An 11565-nucleotide genomic window follows, 5' to 3' on the forward strand; every position below is an offset into this window, starting at 1 on the left:
TCAGAAATCTCTTCCCTTTCAAAGGTGGTTTTAGTTTTGGGAAAAGCCAGAGTCATGGGGTGCCAAATCTGGGCTGTACAGGGTCTGAGTCTCCTTGATTTGATGTTTTGCCAAAAAAATTCTGCATAAGGTATGATGCATGAGTGGGTATGTTGTCATGATGCCAATCACCAGTTGCCCATAGCTGGGGACTTCTGAATCATCCTAATAGTTTCCATGGAGGAATGTCTTAACACAAAATTTGATGCAGATTCATTGCTCTACTCAGTACACATGCTCACTCAATGGCATCTACTGCCCCCACTGACTAGTACAGTGAAGTTGTCACTGTTCACACAGGGCATTTCAGTTCACTCTCCTTGGCTACCGGGTTATATGATGTTGCGCAAACTGTCCTCATTATGGTAACAATGGCTGGACTTTTTCTAGACAGGCTGGTATACCAGGAAGAGCAGTTATGAGCAGCCAGCCCAGAAGGCACTTCTAAAAACACAGCTACTTCATCACACATGATCTTTGTGGCGACCTCCTTTGGGCCCATGAAACCATAAGTTATTTTCTCTACTTCCTGCCCATGTTACCTTCTTAGAAACTACAAAGTGCTCTGAAAACAGATGCTCAACAATTCAGAGAACTTGAATCTCACAGTTGTCAATTACAGGACATATTGCTGTAGAACCTTTCATGCAACAAAAATTTAAATAAGTAATATTTTATTACTTACCTGGCTCAATTTCTAAAACAGATTTTGGTTGTAGGAAGCTTTTTGATTTTTACCACAAGTTATTTCAAACCGTTTGTCACGGTAAATTCATTTCCTCTTCCTTTTCTTGCATAATGTTTAATTATCTAAGATGCCACATTGTGGTTTCCTTATATTTTAATGCACCAGAAATATAATATACAAAGATACTTCACTGAGGTACACATCAAAGTTTAATTGTGCAGTGCTATTTTCCACTGACCGCCTCTCAGTCCAGCATTCTACATCATAAATACATATGTCTGGGGATATCTGAATTAAATGGATTCTCCTTTTACCTATCTTCCCAGTTTAAATCCTGTCTAAGAAGCCTTGCCAGTTTGGACCTCGAGAAGTTGATTGGCATCTGCCTAAGTGCAGCCTGGCTACTCTAGCAGTTGTGTCTTATCACAGAGAAACATTCCTGGCTCCGTCCCCAAAAACTCTGCTCCTCCCTGCTGTCTGCTTGCCACTTGAACCTAACATTCCTGAATTTCCTGACATCTCTTAGGTTGATACTATCTTTATATCTTGTAATAAGTCCCTGACATCTGATTTCATAATATGTTTCTTGCCTGCTTAATATATTCCCCCAAGCAAATAGGAGACATCCTATTAGACTTCCTTTGTCAGCGTCAGCGTGGTCTAAGGAAGAAAGATTCTGAACAAGGAAACAGAAGATTTGAATTCCAGCACCAGCTCCTTTTATAACTGGTTATGTGACCTTGGAAAAGCAATTTAGATCCTCTGTACCTCTGGCACATAGTTTCTAAACTGTAATAAATATTATAAATCCATTCTGTTCTCATCATTTTTATCATCAAAGAGTGTTTACCAAATGCCTACTTGGTGATGGTACATTGCAGGGTGAGGCAGGCAATCAGGGCCCCTGTTGGCCAGTCAAAAGTCTAAAGCAGAGCGTTTGAGCCACTTATGAGGTGTTGCTCACGCGAACCTCACACAAGCATTTGTTCACAAAGTTTTACGACTGTGGGGAAAAAAGATGAAAATACACAGTAAAAAAATTTTTTAACCCAAATTTATCTAATTTTTTAAAAAATCAATCCTTATGATTTTTTTGTGTGTAAAAATGTCATTTCTTTTATGAAATTGGTCATAGCAGATGTAACTTTCTAAAATTGTTCTCACCAAAATTTAAAAAAATTTGCTCTTTTTAAAAAACAGGTAGCAGTTATATTTATGTTTATTTATTTTATTATTACTATTTTTTAGTCCTCACCTAAGGATATGTTTATTGATTTTAGAGAGAAAGGAAGGGGGAGAGAGAGAGAGAAACATCGACTGGTTGCCTCCTGTATGCACCCTGACTGGGAATTGAACCTGCAACCAAGATATGTGCCCTGACCAGGGATCAAACCCTCAACTTTTTGGTGAACAGGACAATGGGTTATTAGCTGAGCCACCTGGCCAGGGCAAAAAAATTTTGCTCTTAAAAAAATTTAATATTTAGCTCTGGCTGATGTGGTTCAGTTGGTTGGAGTGTCATCCCTTAGCCAAAAGGATGAAGGTTCAATTACTGGTTGGGTCACATACCTGGGTTGCAGGTCTGATCCCTGGTGTAGGCACATACAATCCCCAGTATCAGTGCTTCTCTCTAAAAGCGATGAAAAAATGTCTTCGCTTTTTTTCTTTAAAAAGTCTCTGACATCTGTAATAATTAATCTTTAATTAATCTTTAAAAGGTTTTACTAATAGGTGAATTCCAAATCTGAGCTGTACAAGATTATGGAGTTCTTCACAGGGCCACGTCTCTCCTGAGAAGGAGTTTGTCTAGCAGCCATCATCTTCTCCCGGACTCTGTGGCATGTAGTTTAGAACATGCTGAGTTGATGGCCTCGGGGAAAGCTGGGCCCTGGTGTCTGTTCTGCCTTTTAGTGTCCATGTCAGGTGGGTAAGTCCTATAGCCCCTCCATACCTCAGGTTCCTCATCTGTAAAATGGTATTAGGAGAGATGGCTCATCCATCTTTAATCCTAATGGGTAATGAAGGCTTGCTGGGAACTGCCCTGCCTGGTTTCAGGAATTGTAACTGCCTCCCATGGCTAAGTGAGCGACCTCTGGAATGTGGGCCACAGGAGACAAAGCTGGTCTCTGGCAGCAAGTTCTGCGTCTGCTTCTGCCTCTGCCCCCACAGCATGGTTGATGTCCATGGCAGGTATGACCCCTCAGAGAGGGGCAACCTAGGCCAGACACAATCACTTGGGAGGCCACCATGGAAGGACAGTGGGGGCTGCAACAAAGAGGGAGCTATGGACCCTCGTCCCCCCTCCCCATCCCCTCCATCCCCCCCCCCAAGCTATTGTGACATAGCCCGAGTCCCTATTTCCATGTGGGAGAAGCGCTGCCTGGCTCTAATCCACTTAAGCCTAAAAACCTATGTTGGGGAAGGCGGTGCAGCCCTATACTGGAAAAGGGTGGGTTTCCAGGGTAGATCATGCCTAAGAAAGAATATGTAAAAAGCCTGTGAAACCTGCTTTGTTTAGAATGCTCTCATTTAAATGATAAGGGTCCAAGCAAGAAGTTTGTTCCTCAAAGTTTTATGGCTCATTAGCTATCTGACCCTGACTGAGAATAAGCCCTCACAGTTCTTTGAATGCTGTCTATTGTTTGATCCTTACCTGCATTCTTGTGCGAATGAATCCAATAAACGCCCCTTGAGCAGGGGGCTCCTGGCCCTTTCCCTTTGAGGGATCGGCCACGTTTCCTCCCCAAGCAGATCATGTTTCAGTCATGTTTACTCTCATCTGTGGCACTTAGGGGGACAAAGTTGCTCCCACAAAGACTGTCTCCTTGACCTAGTAATTCTAATCAAGGTTTCTCTAAGCACTCAAGGCCCTGATTTTGGGCTCTGTCCTTAGTTCAGTTTTAGCAAGGATCCTGCTAGAGAAATTTCCAATCCTTAATATCTGATCAAATTCCTCATCCTCTGCCCTCAATATCTTAATCACTGTGGCTTGCCTTGTCTAAGGATCCGGTTGAGTTGTATAGCAAGAATCCCTTCAGCCATGGAGTTTTATCTTTCTTTTAAAAATCAATTTTATTTTATTTATTTATTTTTAGAGAGAGGGGAAGGGAGGAAGAAAGAGAGGGAGAGAAACATCGACCAATTGCCGCTGGTACGCGCCCGACCAGGAATTGCACGTGCAGCCTTTGCTGTACAGGAGAACAGTTCGCCCCACCGAGCCCCCTGGCCAGGGCACTGGATTCATACTTTGACAGCCATTGTAGGATAAGAACTTTGAATGCACTAGAATTTAGTATTCAACCAATCAATCAGTCAGTTATTCTCAAACTGCACTTATTTAGGATCAGTTACTTCTTCGGTTTAACTACTGAATTAGTCACCCCTCAAGGCCTTTTTGCTAAAAAAAAAAAAAAAATGCTATGATGTTTGAGTGAGGCAAGACAATGAGTCCTGATTCAACAATTGGAGCCTGACTTCTGCAATTCTGTCTGTTTCCAACTTCATCAGTATCCCCTCCACTCCACTTACCTAAGGACTCTAACGCTCAGTGTTGTAGGAACCAAGCATGACATACTGTGTTTTAATTTTGTGCATGAAAACAGAATGCAGTGCTCTTCTCCAAATCTTGACAGATGGGATGAGAATCTTCTCTTTTCCCTGGAGATCTCTCTAAGGAAACTAAATCTACATTCTGGTTCTTCTGAGGCTGGAGGGAGGTCATTCCAGGATCATCAAATGCTGGAGACTGCTTTTAAGATTGTCCAAGACAGGTACCATGGTAATGTATTGGCTTTTCCCTGATGGAGCCTACTGGCAGTTTTTAGTTGAAATCCAAAAGGAACCAGTTTGGGGTTTTTTTTGTAATTTTATATATATAGGATTTTCTAAGTGATGTATTTTCTCTGAAAACATTTTAATCAATTGTTTTTCAGAGGCTGATTATCCAAAAGAAAGAAAAAAATAAGTGGTAAAGAAAGATAGGGTTCAAAATAACTCTGGCTCCAGAGTACATTCTATGCTACCTCTTTTTTTGAAACAAAGAACAACTTTTCAGATTAATTAAATCCACATTTTAAATGTCTTATTGAACTACTGACAATCTGACAGACAACCCCCAGTACTGCAGAATGTGACCTTTTTCAGAAGCAGAGTCTTTGCAGATGTAATTGATTAAGATGAGGTCCACCGGATAGGGTGGGCCCCGAGTACACTCTGACTGGTATCCCGATGACAGGGTGGCCGTGTGTGGACAGGCATTCAGGGGTGACATCATGTAGGAAGGTAGAAATCGGAGATGTGCATCTGCAAGCCAAGGAAGGTCAAAGATTGCCTGCAGACCATCAGAAGCTAGGAAAAGGCAAGGAAGGATCCCCTTACAGGTTTCAGAGGGGACGCGGCCTTGCCAACACCTTGATTCAGACTTCTAACCACTGGAACTATGAGAAAATAAACTTTGGCTATTCTAAGCCACTCAGTTTGTGATACTTTGGTATAGCAGCCCTAGGAAACCAATGCAGAACTGATACATTTATTCTCCATTTTTCTCTTACTCCTCCCTCCTAACTTCTTTTTTTTAAGTTGTTATTCATTTATTGTTAAAGAGAGGGAATGAAGGAAGAAAGAGAGAGAGAGAAACATCAGTGTGAGAGAGAAACATCAATCAATTGCCTCTTGCTCATGACCCAACCAGGGACTGGACAGGCAACCTAGGCATGTCCCCTGACAGGGAACTGAAACCAAACTGATGACCTTTTGCTCTGTGGGATGATACCCAACCAATTGAGCCACACCAGTCAGGGCTTCCCTGCTAACTTCTGATGGCAGTGCTATAGAATAGCAGGCCTACATGGTAGGGCAAGAAGCAAAGGTCCGAGCTGATCATTCATTCCCAGCATTGATGACTCCCATCACATTGTGTAGGTGCTTAATAAAATGTTTGTTGATTGAATATGTCCTTCCAACATATATTAAAGGACTATTCTTTTCCAGGATTATCTAAAAATGGGGCAAAAAACCTTAAAAGTCAAGAGTAGACAGTAACATTTCCTCAAATCCACAGACGACTTGGTAAATATTAGCCACCAAGCTTTCTTCCAGCGTCCCTAACACAAGTAAAAAATGACTGTTTCAAGAATTGGTTCCTGGGCCCTCTTGTTCCATCGATCTCTTTGTTTTTGAGGAATGCTTCATCTCTTTTTCATTGCCTTGCCCCTGTCTGGTGGAGGTGCTAAGGAATGGTACAAAAAACATGTCAGAAGGAAGAAATACAACTCCTAAACCTGATCCAGCAGGCTTGAACAATTGAGAGGGCACCACCACTGTGAAGCTGTAGAAAAAGCCCTCTGAAATGTTTTAGACATCAGTATCTCGGGCAGCTCATAAGGGTACTTTTAAAAAGGTTTGCCCAAGGTCAAAGGATGAAATGATTATCTGAAAATAAACGTGGTAAACATGTCGAGTGGCTCTTTGGAGAATGGTGTCTTCAGTCATTCGCAATGGTCCAGCATTTGACATACCGTCAGAGGCTGTCCTACATACAGCTTCTAACAAAGCTAGGCTGTCCTAGACCCCCTGGGAACAAACTGTTTATCTTCATACCAATAAGGCAGGGAAAGCACCCAAACCTGCATGTGGCATGTGCCCAGGCTGACTTGGCGGAGTTCGTGCTGTGAGGCCTAAAGTTCTAACGAGCTTGTCTGAAACAAAAAAACCCACCAGTGGGGCCTGTGGTGGAGCAAAGTGTGCTCAGTGTGTCCGTGACAGGACCAAGTGTGCTCTCCCCACTGAGGGGCGGAACATCGTTGTGGAAGTGTGGAAGGCACAAGCACAGGGTCAGAAAGCTAAATTTGAAAAAAATGAAGCTTTTTTTGAGTAATAAAAATAATTAAACGCCTTGTTTTGTTAAAAATAAATAAACACGTTGAGTGAAAAGAGCATAGAAGATGGTAAGCAATATAGTTTCTTTTTTTATAAGACAGTGGTAAAATATCCTGTATATGTATGTGCATATAAAACTGTTTATGTTCCTTTATATATCTTTGAGATTGTATGAACACGCAGGCGGAAGGATACTGTGTCAGTTTCCTATGGTTACTATAACAAATTGGCACCAGTAGCAGAGGGTAGTTAAATTCATGGAGATGAAAAGCAGAGTGCTGGTTTCTGGGAGCTGCGTGAAGGGGAACGGGGAGGTGTTAGTAAGTGGGTATATACAGAACTTCAATTCAGCAAAATGAAAAGAGTTCTGGAGATTATTTTTTAAGTATTTATTTCATTTATTGACTTTTAGAGAGAGACGGATGAAGGGAGAGAGACATCAATTTACTGTTCCACTTATTCATGTACTTATTGGTTGATTCTCTTATGTGCCCTGACCAGAGAATGAACCTGCAACCGTGGCGCATCAAGACGATGCTCTAAATAATTGAGCTATAAGCCCTGGTCAGTTCTAAAGACGGACTGCACAACAGTGTAAATGTACTTAACACCAAATGCACATTAAAAATGATTAAGATGGTAAGTTGTATGTTATGTGCAACTTACTACAATTTTTTAAAAGCTAAACTCGAGGTAGGTATTATTGTTGGCCCTATTTTGGAGGAAAATGAGGTGCTGCCACTTTCCCAGGATCATAGTGACAGTGACAGTAAATGACAGAGCTGGGATTCAAATGCAGGATAATCTGACTCTAAAGATCCTCCTCCTAATCACTGTGATATATAAAATGTAAAACAGTCTCTAATTATGAAAAAAGAAAAAAGATATTTCTCCAACAAAGTTATTCTCTTACACTCCTGAAGGCCAGAGTCTGACATTGGCTTCCCCAGGCTAAAATCGAGGTGTCGGCAGCGCCCCCTCTGGCGTCTCTGGGAGGACCTGTTTCTCAGCAATTCCAGATTCCGGCATTCCTTGGCTTGTGGTTCACACCCCAATCTCTGCCCATGTGGTCACGCTGCCTTCCTCTCTTCTCCGTGTGCCAAATCTCCCTCTGCTTCTGTCTCATGAGGACACCATGATTGCATTGAGGGCACCCCTGGATAATCCAGAATAACCGTCTCATTTCAATCTTTTTAACTTAATCACATCTGTGAAGACCCCTTTTCCGCATAAGATGACAATTACAAATTCTAAGAATTAGGACCTGCTATTTTGGGGATCCGATATACACTGCATCATTAACATGGGGCGGGGCAGCATGGTAGGCACTGGCGACCCTTGCCTCTAATTATTCACACCTTTTGATATAGTCTATTCCTATGTGACCAACACAAAAGGGTGGAAGTGACAGCGTGTGATTTCCAGGCTAAGTTGAAAAGGGCATTATAGTTTCTGCCATGCTCTCTTGGACAGATTGCTCTGAGGGAAACCAGCTGTCAGGTGAGGACACTCAGGCAGCTCTGTGGAGGGGCCCACATGCAGAGACACTGAGGTCTCTCACCAGCAGGCACCAATTTGCCAAGCATGTAAGTGTGCCACCTTGGAAGCAGATCGTTGAGCCCCAGATAAGTCTCCAATAACAACTGCATTTTCAAAACTGCCTCAATACTCAGCCAAGCTTCTCCTGACCCACAAAAAGTATGAAAGATAATAAATGCTTATTGTGGTTTTAAGTCATTAAATTGTGGGGTAATTTGTAACCCAGTAATTATGAGAGGAGAAACAACACCATCCCCCCAAAAAACTATACTTAAAAAAAATCCCTATCTTTCTGTCCATGCATTTAAGTAAAATTACATGTATATCTAAATTTTACAGAGATATTTGGGGCTCATATGATATTAATCTCTGAGAATAAGAAGTGGATTTGAGCTTTCTCCATTTCTGGGAGCGAAGAGGAAAGAGATATAGTCTTGTGTGGTTACCTCGAATCTTTTCATACCGAGGAACGTAATTAATGTCTGTTGTTATTGCTTACCCAGCATTCATTCTCCTTTCCTCTCGTAATAGTGCCCCGCTTTGCCTCTAGGGAACTACCTTAGAAGGACATAAAGAAATAAGAGAATGAAAAGAGAGCCAGATTTGAAGGCGGAACTGACTGAAAAAAATGCCTCTGGGTGCTGTGCTTATGACTTCTATAATCTGTGTAAATCAAACAGTAAGTACCTAGTTATATGTGTGTGACAACAATCCACTCCTCTCCTAAATCTCATAAACCTCTTGGAGGAAAGATGAAGTATTGCTGTATAAGCTGTGAAAAAATCCAAAGATTTTTTTATTATTTAACAATTAAGTATAGATTAATGTTAAAGATTCTACAATAAGGCCCAATCTATTTTTCTGTTCTTTTCTCTCTCTGTGGCTGAGGCATGAGTCAGCTCAGGCTACTATAACAAGATGCCATAGGCTGAGTGGCTTGAACAACAGAAATTGTTTTCTCATAGTTCTGGAGGCTGAAGTCCAAGATCAAGGTCCCAACAAGGTTGGTGTCTGGTGCTTTTTTCTGGTTTATAGACTTCTCACTGGGTCTTTTAAAAATATATATTTTTTATTGATTATGCTATTACAGTTGTCCCAATTTTTCTCCCTTTGCTCCCTTTACCTGGTACCCCCATTTTCTCTAACAATCCCCTGCTTAGTTCATGTCCATGGGTCATGCATATAAGTTCACTGTTGACTCCAATTCCTGTACTGTTCTTCTTTAAATTTTTATTTTATTTATGTTTAGAGAAAGGGGAAGAGAAAGAAAAAAGAGAGAGAGAGAGAGAAACATTAATGTGTGGCAGCCTCTTGCAGGCGCCCCACCAGGGTCCTGGCCTGCAATCCAGGCATGTGCCCTGACTGGGAATTAAACCAAAGACCCTTTGGTTCACAGGCCGGCACTCAATCCACTGAGCAACACCAGCCAGGACCAATTCCTATACTGTTCTTAACATCCTCCTGTATATTTTATACCTTCCAGTTTGTACTTCTTAATCCCTGCAGCTTTTCCCATTCTCCTTCCCAACTGATAACCCTCCAAATGATTCTGTTTCTGTTCTGCTTATTTGCTTAGTTTGTTTTTTAGATTCTATTGTTGATAGTTGTGAATTTATTGCCATTTTAATGTTCATAGTTTTGATCTTCTTTTTCTTCTGTGAGAGGAGGAAAGTTGTATTTACCTATGCCTTCGTCTTGACCTAAAGTCGTCACTGGGTCTTCATTCATAGGGACTTTCCTCTGTTCGTAGGCACATTTGCACACATACCCACACACAGAGGTCTGGTGTCTCTTTCTCTTCTTATAAGGACCCCAGTCCTATCAGTTTAGTGCTCTACCAGTTTTACTGCCTTAATAATCTCCTTAGAGGCAGTGTTTCTAAATATAATCACAGTGGAACTTACGGTGTCAACATATGAATTTGGAGGGAAGACGATCCAGTTCATAACAGACATTTACTGCTCACTGAATATGCATGTGCACCCTGACTCTCGCAGGCCTCTTATAGTCAGTCAGGGTCAGGTGACTAGTCTGGCCTACTGCTGTTAGCAAAACATACATGGTTCACTTCTAACTGAAGCTTTTAAAAGCTGATGCATGTCCTTTCAGCTCTCTCTACTTTTCTCTTGATGACCTAGGAGACATAAATTCTAAATGATGTAGCCTGGATCCTTGAATGACTATGTTGGAGCCTTACTCCCAGTGCGCTACTAAATAAATGAAAAAATATCCCATGTTCATGAATCTGAAGTCTTAATATTGTCAAGATAGCAATATTCCCTGACTTGATCTATGAATGCAGTACAGTCTCTATTAAAATCCCCCTTGGTTTTCTTTTTGTGTGTGTGCAGAATTTGACAAGACAATCCTAAAATTCACATGGAAATGCAAAAGATCCAGAATAGCCAACAATCTTAAAAAAGAACAAAATGTGAAGATTTGCATTTCTCAATATCAAAACTTAGTACAAAGCTACAGTAGTTGAGACAGTGTGGCATAAGGATAAAACATATGTATCAATGAAATAGAATTCATAATCCAGAAATAAACATCTACAGTCAAGTGATTTTCAGCAAAATTTCCAAGACAATTAAATAAAGAATAGTCTTTTCAACAGATGGTCCTGGGGTAACAGAGAATTCACAAGCAAAAGAATGAATGAGGACCCTTATTTTACACTATCTGTAAAAATCAGCTCAGAATGAATCAAAGGTCTAATACAAAAGCCAAACATGACACCAAAAGCATGAATGACAAAAGAAAAAAGATAAATAGAACATATCCAAATTCAAAACTTTCATGCTTCAAAGAATACCATTAAGGAAGTGAAAAGCAGCCCACAGATTGGGAGAAAATATTTGCAAATCATCTATCTAATAAAGGTCTTGTAATGCAGAATATACAAAAAAAATCTTTTGCAACTCAACAGTGAAAACTATACCAATTTAAAAATGGTCAAAGGCCCTGGCTGGTGTCGCTCAGTGGATTAAACACTGGCCTGCGAACCAAAGGGTCGCCGATTCGATTCCTGGTCTGGACACATGCCTGGATTGTGGTCCAGGTCCCTAGTCGGGGGTATGTGAGAGTCAACCACACATCAATGTTTCCTTCTCTCTAAAAATAAGTAAATAAAATAAAATAAATGGGCAAGGGATCTGAACAGACCCTTCTCCAAAGAAGGTATACAAATGGATAATAAGTACATTAAAAATGTTTAACTTAATATTATTACTCATTAGGAAAATGCAAGTCAAAGCCACAATAAGATACCACTTTACACCCAGTAACATGGCTATAAGAAAAAAACAAGAGAAAAATAACAGTATTGGAGAGGATGTAGAGAATGTGGAACCTTTGTACATTCTACTAGAAGTATAAAATGGTGCAGATTCTTTGGAAAATAATCTGGCAGTTCTTCAAAA

The 11565-nt window shown here is 40.8% G+C and overlaps 1 pseudogene; it reads left to right on the top strand.

The window, feature by feature from the left end:
- The first annotated feature begins 6222 nt into the window (after positions 1 to 6222).
- Positions 6223 to 8732, top strand: LOC119044949 (60S ribosomal protein L34-like; annotated as a pseudogene).
- Positions 8733 to 11565: the final 2833 nt, after the last annotated feature.

This window comes from Artibeus jamaicensis, unplaced genomic scaffold, assembly GCF_021234435.1.
Source record: "Artibeus jamaicensis isolate MK-2021 breed Jamaican fruit bat unplaced genomic scaffold, CSHL_Jam_final contig_391, whole genome shotgun sequence".
Classification (NCBI taxonomy): Eukaryota; Metazoa; Chordata; class Mammalia; order Chiroptera; family Phyllostomidae; genus Artibeus; species Artibeus jamaicensis.